This window comes from Protopterus annectens, chromosome 8.part0, assembly GCF_019279795.1.
Source record: "Protopterus annectens isolate FY-2018-M chromosome 8.part0, PAN1.0, whole genome shotgun sequence".
In the NCBI taxonomy this organism is placed as follows: Eukaryota; Metazoa; Chordata; order Ceratodontiformes; family Protopteridae; genus Protopterus; species Protopterus annectens.
In genome coordinates this window covers 1,003,481,910-1,003,491,186 of record NC_056741.1, presented here as the reverse complement: position 1 = coordinate 1,003,491,186, position 9,277 = coordinate 1,003,481,910, and positions in this window count along the sequence as shown.

The following is a 9,277-nucleotide window of genomic DNA, read 5'->3' as shown; positions in this document are numbered from 1 at the left end:
TAGCATGAACAATGGAAAGGACATATAACAGGGATGGTATATACAATAGGGTTTAGGTGCATATTGTGAAGCTGTTCAAAATGAGTTGCCTGAATATGACTTTAATGTCAGCAGAGGTCTCAACCAAGTGGGACACATAGTACCAAGCTCATGGACAACATCAGAATAATACTACCAGTAACCTCATGTCTCTGACATAACATATGTGATTGTGAGTCTGAAAACACACATTTGCACAACTTTGTGAGCAGTCTATCAGGGAAATCAAGCACACTGTTCTGAAACTTAAACATCTAGTAGAGGTGTTAGGAGGGACACTGATATACCTTTATGTGAGATTATGATCAATCCAGGCTAGTTAACAGGTGTGCATGGCATATATATGGAACAATCTACACTGTCATGAATGTAACCCATGCCATCATAGGTTCATAGGTGAGTACTAGGCTAATGGCCCTGGAGCCAACACAAGCCTAGCCCAAGAACATACCCAGTCATCCTGTTGCCAGACATCAGTTCCTTGTACCCCTATTGAGCAAGGCTGTTGAAATGATCTCAGGGGTGAATTTCCTGTTACCCATCCACTCATCAAGATTTTTCTTGAAGAGGGCCAGTGAGGTGCTCTGCTTGACATGAATGAGGAGTTTATTCCAGAGTATGGCTAGTCTCTGGGTTAGGAACCTGTCCCTCCAGCAGGTTCTTTTTATTGTTCATAGGTTCATAGATTCATAGGTAGATACTAGGCTATTGGCCATGTGGCCTATACAAGCCTAGCCAAAATGTTTCCCTGACTTTCGCCACCCAAGAAAATTATTTTCCTGTGCCCCTAACAAGCAGTGCTGCAGAAATGATCCCAGGGGTGAATTTTCTATTTCCCATCCAGTTGTCAAGGTTTTTCTTAAAGAGGGCCAATGAGAAGCTTTGCTTGACATGAATGGGTAGTTTGTTCCAGAGTATGGGAAGTCTCTGTGACACAAATCTGTCCCTCCAACATGTTCTTTTTATTGTGGTGATAAGGTTTAGGTCCCTGGAGCATGTGGTTTGGAGAGACTGGGATTTCTTTAAGTGTAGCATGTCCATCAGCTCTGGGTTTGACATAGCTTTGTATGTTAGGCAGAGATTGCCTCTGAGTAGGTGATACTCGATGGAGTAGCTGGAGTTTCTTGAGACGGTCTGCGTATGGCATCTGTTTGAGGCTGGTAATCCTCTTAGTGAGGTATTTCAGTGTCCTTTCCAATTGTTGTAGATGTCTTGTTGGATACATGCCAAACGGGGCATTGTACTCTATAGTGGGTCTGATGAGAGATGAGTAGAAAGGAACAATGACCTCCTTTTTTTTAGAGGAGAACCCTTTTGTGATGAGGTGTGCCACATAGAAGGATTTCCTGACTACTGTGGTGATGTGGTTATCAAAGGATAGACTACTGTCCACCTGTGTCCTGAGGTCTCTTATCACACTTTCAGTGATTAATGAGCTACTGCCTATGTGGTAGTTAATGGGTACTGAGTTTTTCCCAAAGGGGATGACAATGCACTTCTTGGCATTGAGCTTGAGGCCATGACTTTGACACCAAGCATCTATCTCTGTGAGGCCCTTTTGTAGAATGTCTACATCATTAGGTGATTCTATTATGGCTCAAAGTTTGCAGTCATTGGCAAACTTTGTTAGCCAAAGACCTTGTGTGTTGGCCTGCACTTCAGAGAAGTAGATGCCAAACAGGAGAGGACTCAGGATCAAACCCTCTGGTACTCCACTCGTCACTGGTCTGAAGCGGACTTGGAGTCAGCTACTTTTACTGTGTGGGTTCTGTCAGTGAGCCAGTTGCCCACCCATTTTGTGACATAGGGATTTATGCCCAGCTTAGTGAGTTTATCTATAATTCCAGAGTGGGGTGGTGGTGATGAGATTCAGGTCCTTGGACCTTGTGGTGCGGAGGGATTGAGTCTTTTTCAGATGAAGCATATCTAGTAACACTGGGTCCAACATGGCTTTGTATGCCAAACAGAGATCATCTATAAGTAGGTGATATGAGATGGAGTATAGCTGCAGTTTTTTGAGTCTGTCTGTGTAGGGCAATTGTTTGAGTCCTAGGATCCTCTTTGTGAGGAATTTCTGTAACCTCTCCAGTTGTTGCAGGTGTCTAGTGACATGCCAAATGAGGCATTGTACTCTATAATGGGTCTAATGAGGGATGAGTAGAGAGGGATTATGACTTCCTTCTTCCTGGATGAGAAACCCTTTGTAATGAGATGTGCCACATAAAAGGACTTTCTAACTACAGTGGCCACATGTTGAAGGAGAGGTTACTATCCACTTGTGTCCCTAGGTCTCTTATCAAACTTTGGGAGCTGAAAGGGCTACCATCAATGTGGTAGTTCATTGGCACCGAGTTTTTCCCAAAGGGGATGATGATGCACTTTTTGGCATTGAGCTTAAGACCATGGTTCTGGCACCAGTCGTTGGTGTCAGAGAGGCCTTTATGTAGGATGTCGACATCAGGTTGAGAGTCAAAATGGCTCCCAGCTTGCAGTCATCTGCAAACATGGTCAATCAGAGTCCTTTCATTTTGGCCTGAACTTCAGAGAAGTATATACCAAACAAGAGAGGACCCAGGACCGATCCTTGTGGGATGCCATTTGTGACTGCTCAGTAGGTGAATTTGGAGTCTACTACTTTCACTGTGTGGGTTTTATCCATGAGTCAGTTGGCTACCCATTTTATGATGTAGGGGTTGATGCCTAGGTTGGTTAGTTTGTCAGTGATCCCTGAGTGGGAATGGTGTCAAGGGCCTTGGCCTGATCAAGGTAGGCTGTATGGACTGCCTTGCCTTCATCAACCACTCTGGTGACAAATTCAAAGAAGTCTATCAGGTTGAGCAGACATGATCTGCCCTTTGCAAACCCAAACTGTGCGGGATCCAGGGTTTGAAGGTTTCCTATATCTTTATTTATGAGGTCCATAATGATGTGCTGCATAGCCTTACAGATCAAGCTTGTCAGGCTGATGGGGCAGTAGTTTCCTGGGTCAGTAGTCACTCCCCCTTTGTGGAGAGGAATGACTGTAGCAGTGTGCCATTTGGTGGGGACAAAGCCTGAAGTGAGGTTGTGGTTAAACAGGGCACTCAGGTGAGGTGCTAGATCCCTTTGTAATTCATGTAGCATGCAGCCAGGTATATTATCAGGTCCCATGGAGGCTGTATTTTTGGCTTTGGATAGTGCAGCTTCTACCTGAGCAATATTATCAGGTCCCATGGAGGCTGTATTTTTGGCTTAGGATAGTAGTGTGGCATCTACCTGAGCAGCCATGATATTAAGGATTTGGCATTCCTTGGGTATTGGGATGGGCTCTTTTGGGGGTGAGGGGGCTAAAATTTACACTAAACCTGTCTGCCAAGATGTTGGCAATATCTGTTGGTTCAGTATAAGTGGTGCCTTGTACAGTAGCTCAGAGCATCCCTGCATATTGTTATGCAGGTTCTTGATGTAACTAAAGAATACCTTGTAGTTATTTTTAGCATCTGTTGCAATTTTGTTTTCATAACTAGCTCGGAGGCTTTAATATGGGATCTCAGTTTTTGCTGAGACTTACAAGGGAACTTTTTTAGTCTTGGGACTTAGCCCTTTTCTGCAACAGTTTTTTTTCTTCTGTTGTAGAGTTTGTTAATGGCAGGGGACTGCCAGATTGGCTTCCTTTTTGAAGGACATGACCTTGATTCTGTTGGGGATGGCCTGATCCACGCACTTGTGTAAATACTCATACAGTGCCTTGGTGTATGATTCCGTGGCCATAAATCCTTTCCCTGTTTGCGTGGGTGACGTAAAGTTTGACACTTCTGTCTTTAGAAGCACAAAATTGGCTTTGGAAAAGTTGCCAATCAGCTGTCTATGTACTGTGTGCATCACAGGAACACATATCACACATACTTATTGAATAACACCTTGATGGGGGTTCTGCACCATCAGACACTAATGTTTATTCAAAAAAGAATAATTAGGTATGGCCAATAAGATGTGTGGGAGCTCACATTGCCAAATGTGGTACACTTGAGTAACACATCCCTGGAAGATGTGTAGGGAGGTACATGATAAAGGGTGCATTGTATTCAGTTACTGGTGTGATGAAGGCCATGAACAATAGAAGTATAATGGCCTTTGATGTGGATGTCCTGCACACTAAAGAATTGAATTATATACAAAGGATTAATCACCACTGTGGGCACATATATGCTGGTGGACTTTCCACATACCATCTACCTGAGTACACAGGTCACATACCACTCAGTGGATCATAGTGGTTTGCTGTCTCCATTACTGTTAGGTTGTATGTTTGCTTTTATAATGTAACAAATCCCTCCATGATTTCTTTTCCATCTCATGTGCCTTCATGGCTGTGGCAGCAATACTTTGTGTGTGTCGATACTATCTGTATTATATTAATATGACCCTTGGAATCAATGATTGTCCACAATTTGCTGTCTTCCAGAAAGCTGTTTGGACAACAGAGGCTCTGTATTAGGCCCTTTCCTGTTCATTATTTAAGTCAAATGTATTGAAATAAATGATTTGTGAAAAGACCTGCAAATACAACCACAGTCATTCATCACATTCCACACACTGGTACTATGCACACAGTCATACAACTGTAACAATGTCATGTACATACTTCAACTGCACAACATATGCTTATATGTGTTTCATGGGCAAGCTGTGTGTTGAGCAGCCTGATACCATATCAGGACACATTACAGATCAGCTGTTTGTGGCTCATTCATAACATTTCCTGACACAAATGTTAATAATCACACAATGGTGCTGCTGACTTCTTCAATAATCCTTAGTTATAGCAAAACAACTGCACATACAATGAATTCCACAAGGTTGCAATTGTTTCAAAACATGTTTCACTACATTGTTGTGTATATCACAGCATAACAACATGTGATGAGGCAAGACTTATGTGACCATGTGATCAATATAAATTTATACTGATGTGTGTCACACAGCATTTAATGATGGTATGTATACACTTGCACACCTATGCCATACTGCAATTGTCACTGTGATGGTGGAATGTGAACTGTGTCAACAGTTGACCTGCTCCACTACATCACATGTCCTAATAACCAACACTACACATACAAGTTTATTATACCATGTCACTCACATCACTCAACAACAAGTACCATTATGACTCTGTCATAGTTCATGCTGGGGTGATTTACTTGAGAGTTACCTCTCTGGACTATGTGAAGAGATGCATGCCTAAACCCTCAGATTATGTGTCCCAGGTAGGTATGACCCTAGCCCTAAGCAGCATTCTACCTTCACCCAGGATGATGCCTCAATATAAGCAAAAATGATTGACTTCACCAATTGGCTTAGCTTCTGATGTCAATCCAGGGGGATACAGTATCTCTCAACCTGGGATAACATGGTCAACAGGCCACACTACTTTGCCAATGATGGTCTGCACCTATGTCCTCTAGTATGTTGGATACTGGCAAAGGTGCTTGCCTCCCCCATAGTGCCTTTTATAGGCAATTTCAAAGCAACAAAATTCCAACATAACAGAATCCACTGGAAGCAAACTCAAGGTTCTGCTGATTAATGCTAGGAGTCTAAATGTAAATCTGCACAGGAGGAAATTGCCAACCTTCACTCCCCTGGCCCCATGGCCATAATCCAAAGCATACTTGACACCAGTCCTATGACTTGTATATCTGGACATCAGATCATATCTGCGCTCTCCAAGGCTAAAGACATGGTCTTGATGATACCAGATAACATCCCAGGTTGCTTACTAAGCAATATAAAATAGAACCTAGTTGACCCACTTATTATCCTCTTTAACCATAGCCTGAGAAATGGCTTTTTCCAGCAGAGTGGAAAATAGCAACAGTAATCCCCTTGTATAATGTGTATGTATCTGCCAACCCTGGGAGCTATAGACCCATAGGTCTAACCATTCTCATCTGCAAGGCCATGGAAAGATTCATCAAGAACCTTATCAATAAGGGCACACATGACCTTCAAACTCTAGATCAAACCCAATTTGACTTTGTTAAGGGGAGATCATGCTTGTAAAACCTATTAGACTCTTTGAGAAAGTCAACAAAGCTCTGGATGAAGGTAAACAGTGCATACCACCTTTCTTGACCTAGCCAAGGCTTTAAACACAACCCCCTGCTCAGGTATCATTGTGAAACTCTCCCAGCTGGGGATTAACCCTTACATCACTAAATGGATAGCAATTTAGCTCACTACAAAGACAGCCAATTGTCTCACTAACAAGATGCAAACTGTCAAAGTGCGTTACTCAACCTCTATCAGTAGAGTGTTCACTAGTGGCATACCACAAGGATCTGTACTGGGCCATTTACTGTTCAGAATCTATTTCTTGGAAGTTCAGGCTAAAGTCAATGGTCTTTGGCTTTCCAATGTTGCTGATCATTGTAAATTGGGTGCAATCATTGAATCCCCCAATGATGTTAACATATTACAGGAGGGGCTAACACAAACAAATGATACGTGACAAGACATGGTCTAAAACTAAATGCAAAAAAGTGCCATTATTAATGCCTTTGGCAATGTGGAATTCTCCACTAATTACAGTATTGACAACACCCACCAAGCTCAAACTCAGTGGTGTGAGATCTTGGAAAACAGGTAGATAGCAATCTGAACGTTGGCCAACAGGTTTCCACAGTGGTAAGGAAAGCCTTCTACATCGTGCACCACATAAGTAAGGGTATCACATCCAGATCTGAGGATGTTATAACACCACTGTGCTCAACCATCACCAGACCACTAATAGAGTGTAATGCTCCCTTTTGCATGTATCTCATAAGACATATGCAGCAGCTGGAGAGACCACAGGGGTTTCTCACCAAGAAAATACAGGGCCTCTAAACCATGGCACAATGTACATGGATAGACTAAAAGCCCTGTCACTGTACTCTGTGTAATATAGGCTGCTGAGAGGTGACTTGTACTTGGCCTACAGGGCAGTCTTTGACTCTGTCCTGATAGAAGTGCTGCACATCTGCAAATCTAATAGCACAAGAGTCACTCATTGTAGGGATCTTAACTTAGCCTGTGACATTAATAAAACATGCATGAGAGACAGATATAGCTGCCGACAAGAAGATGCTAATAGCAGTGTCCAACATACTGGTGCAAAATGCTGTCTCAAATGTCAAGCAAGTGCACAAACATGCACACACACACACACACACACACCAGTTGACTGCAGTGAGAACAGAACCCCTATCTATCTAAGTACACAGGCTAGAAAACTCAGTACTTAATGCAAGTTCCATGACACAAGTCTGACTTTTACAAAGCTGCAGGATGATTTATAGTGGATGACATCATCACTGGGTGTTTGAGAGGTTTTGGGAGGCCTGAATGAAATGGACATGTAAGTATGTACATATGTCAAAATATTGGTACTCCATGGGATTCTAATGATGACTGAAGGATACACAGTTATGCTCTTCTGGTTAGACAAACACACATTCCAGTTGACTGCAGTGAGAGTAGAACCCCTACCTAAATAAGTACACAGACTACAGAACTCAGTACTTAATGAAAGTGCCACTGCATAAGTCTTAATTTTACAAGGCTCCAGGAAAATTTATTGTGGATGCCATCATCACTGGATGTTGGGTAGCCTGCCTGAAATGGATAGCTAGCCTTGTACAACTGTCAAGATATTAAATATCTGCATGTTATCAGATTGATGAGTGTGCAAAGTGTAGCATTTGCTGTTTTGTTTCTAATGTGAAGGTACATCCAAACAGCTGTCAACATTACTACAAGTACTGAAAAATATGAATGTGTATTGTCAGTATAAATATGTCCATGGTATATAAGAAAGCATTTTTTTATTTATTTCTGTAGTGTAGCTGATATATTTGTGAACAAGTACAGAGAGACCACATTTCAAGTGCATAGGTACAAGTAACAGATGGCAACAGTGTAAATATGTGTTTCCTTAAAAAGTGCCTTCCCTTTGTTTGTGTTTTTACATGTGCTTTCATGGGATGAAGATTAAGTGGGCAGTAAACATAAACAATACTTGCTAATGTGCACTTTCCTTGGTGTACTGCCAAGCAGTGTATTTGTGTGATAGATGGCAGTATTTGCACATGCGAGACACACATTTATACTGCTTTCCCTGTCTCTGCATAGTTAAATGAGGGGCAAATGTGGGCCTCTACTTCAGTGATAAAATTATGACGGTTCTATTGATTTGCTTACCTCCCCATAAACACATTAAGTGGAGATGCATGTCAGTCAGTAGTGTAGATGGTACTGAGCATAAGAAACACAGTTGCTGCTTATCTGACACTGTGGTAGAAGGTGTTAATGCATTGACAGATTTCTTTTGTAGCCCAGATGATATAGAGTTTGAATCCAAGTGTATCTAATAATTTTAAATATGTATTTATAATGCAAATAAATAATTCTTTATCCTACATTTACTGTGTGTTACCTTAGTGCAGTACATTTAAGCAGCATTTCATGGAGGTAACCACACCACTGAAGAACCATTCACCATCTCCAAACTCCACACAAACACAGGAGACAAAAATTGAAGGGTTCATTGTGTTTTTTTTTTACTTATGTGTGTGGCGTGTGAGTCTATTTTGTGACCAGATTAAAGCTGTTAAAATGGAGTAGATAGGAAAGTTGTGAAATGGGGGAAATCAGGGGGAAGAACAAAGGGAAAGCAATATAAGAATGTGCAGAGGGGAGGTAGGAAAGAATCATAGCTATCCACTTCTTCAATAATGCGAAATGAAAATATGTACAGAATATTAGCTGAATTTGGACTGTCACCGCAACAAAGCGAGGTGACAACAATGAAATCATGCTGTATATCTAAAATGGACCGAATCAAGTGTGTCAAAAAGACATGTGTGCAATTGGGAGAGCTATGTATAGGATTATATATATATATATATATATATATATATATATATATATATATATATATTTTTTTTTTTTTTTTTTTTTTTTTTTGTGGGACAGGTGCCTATTTTGTTATTACTTCAGTGAGAGGGAAATGTTGGGTAAGGAACAGAGGTATTTCTGGGTCAGGTGAGTAGGGTAGATGAGGAAGCAGATGTAAACAGGATAAACAAGACAAGACACAGGGATGGTGTGGGATATGACAGGTTGGGGACACCATGACTGGGGTTGGGGAGGGGACAACAGGTCATTTAACTTTGCAGACATGTATGGAGGCATACATTGTATGACCTGACGCATT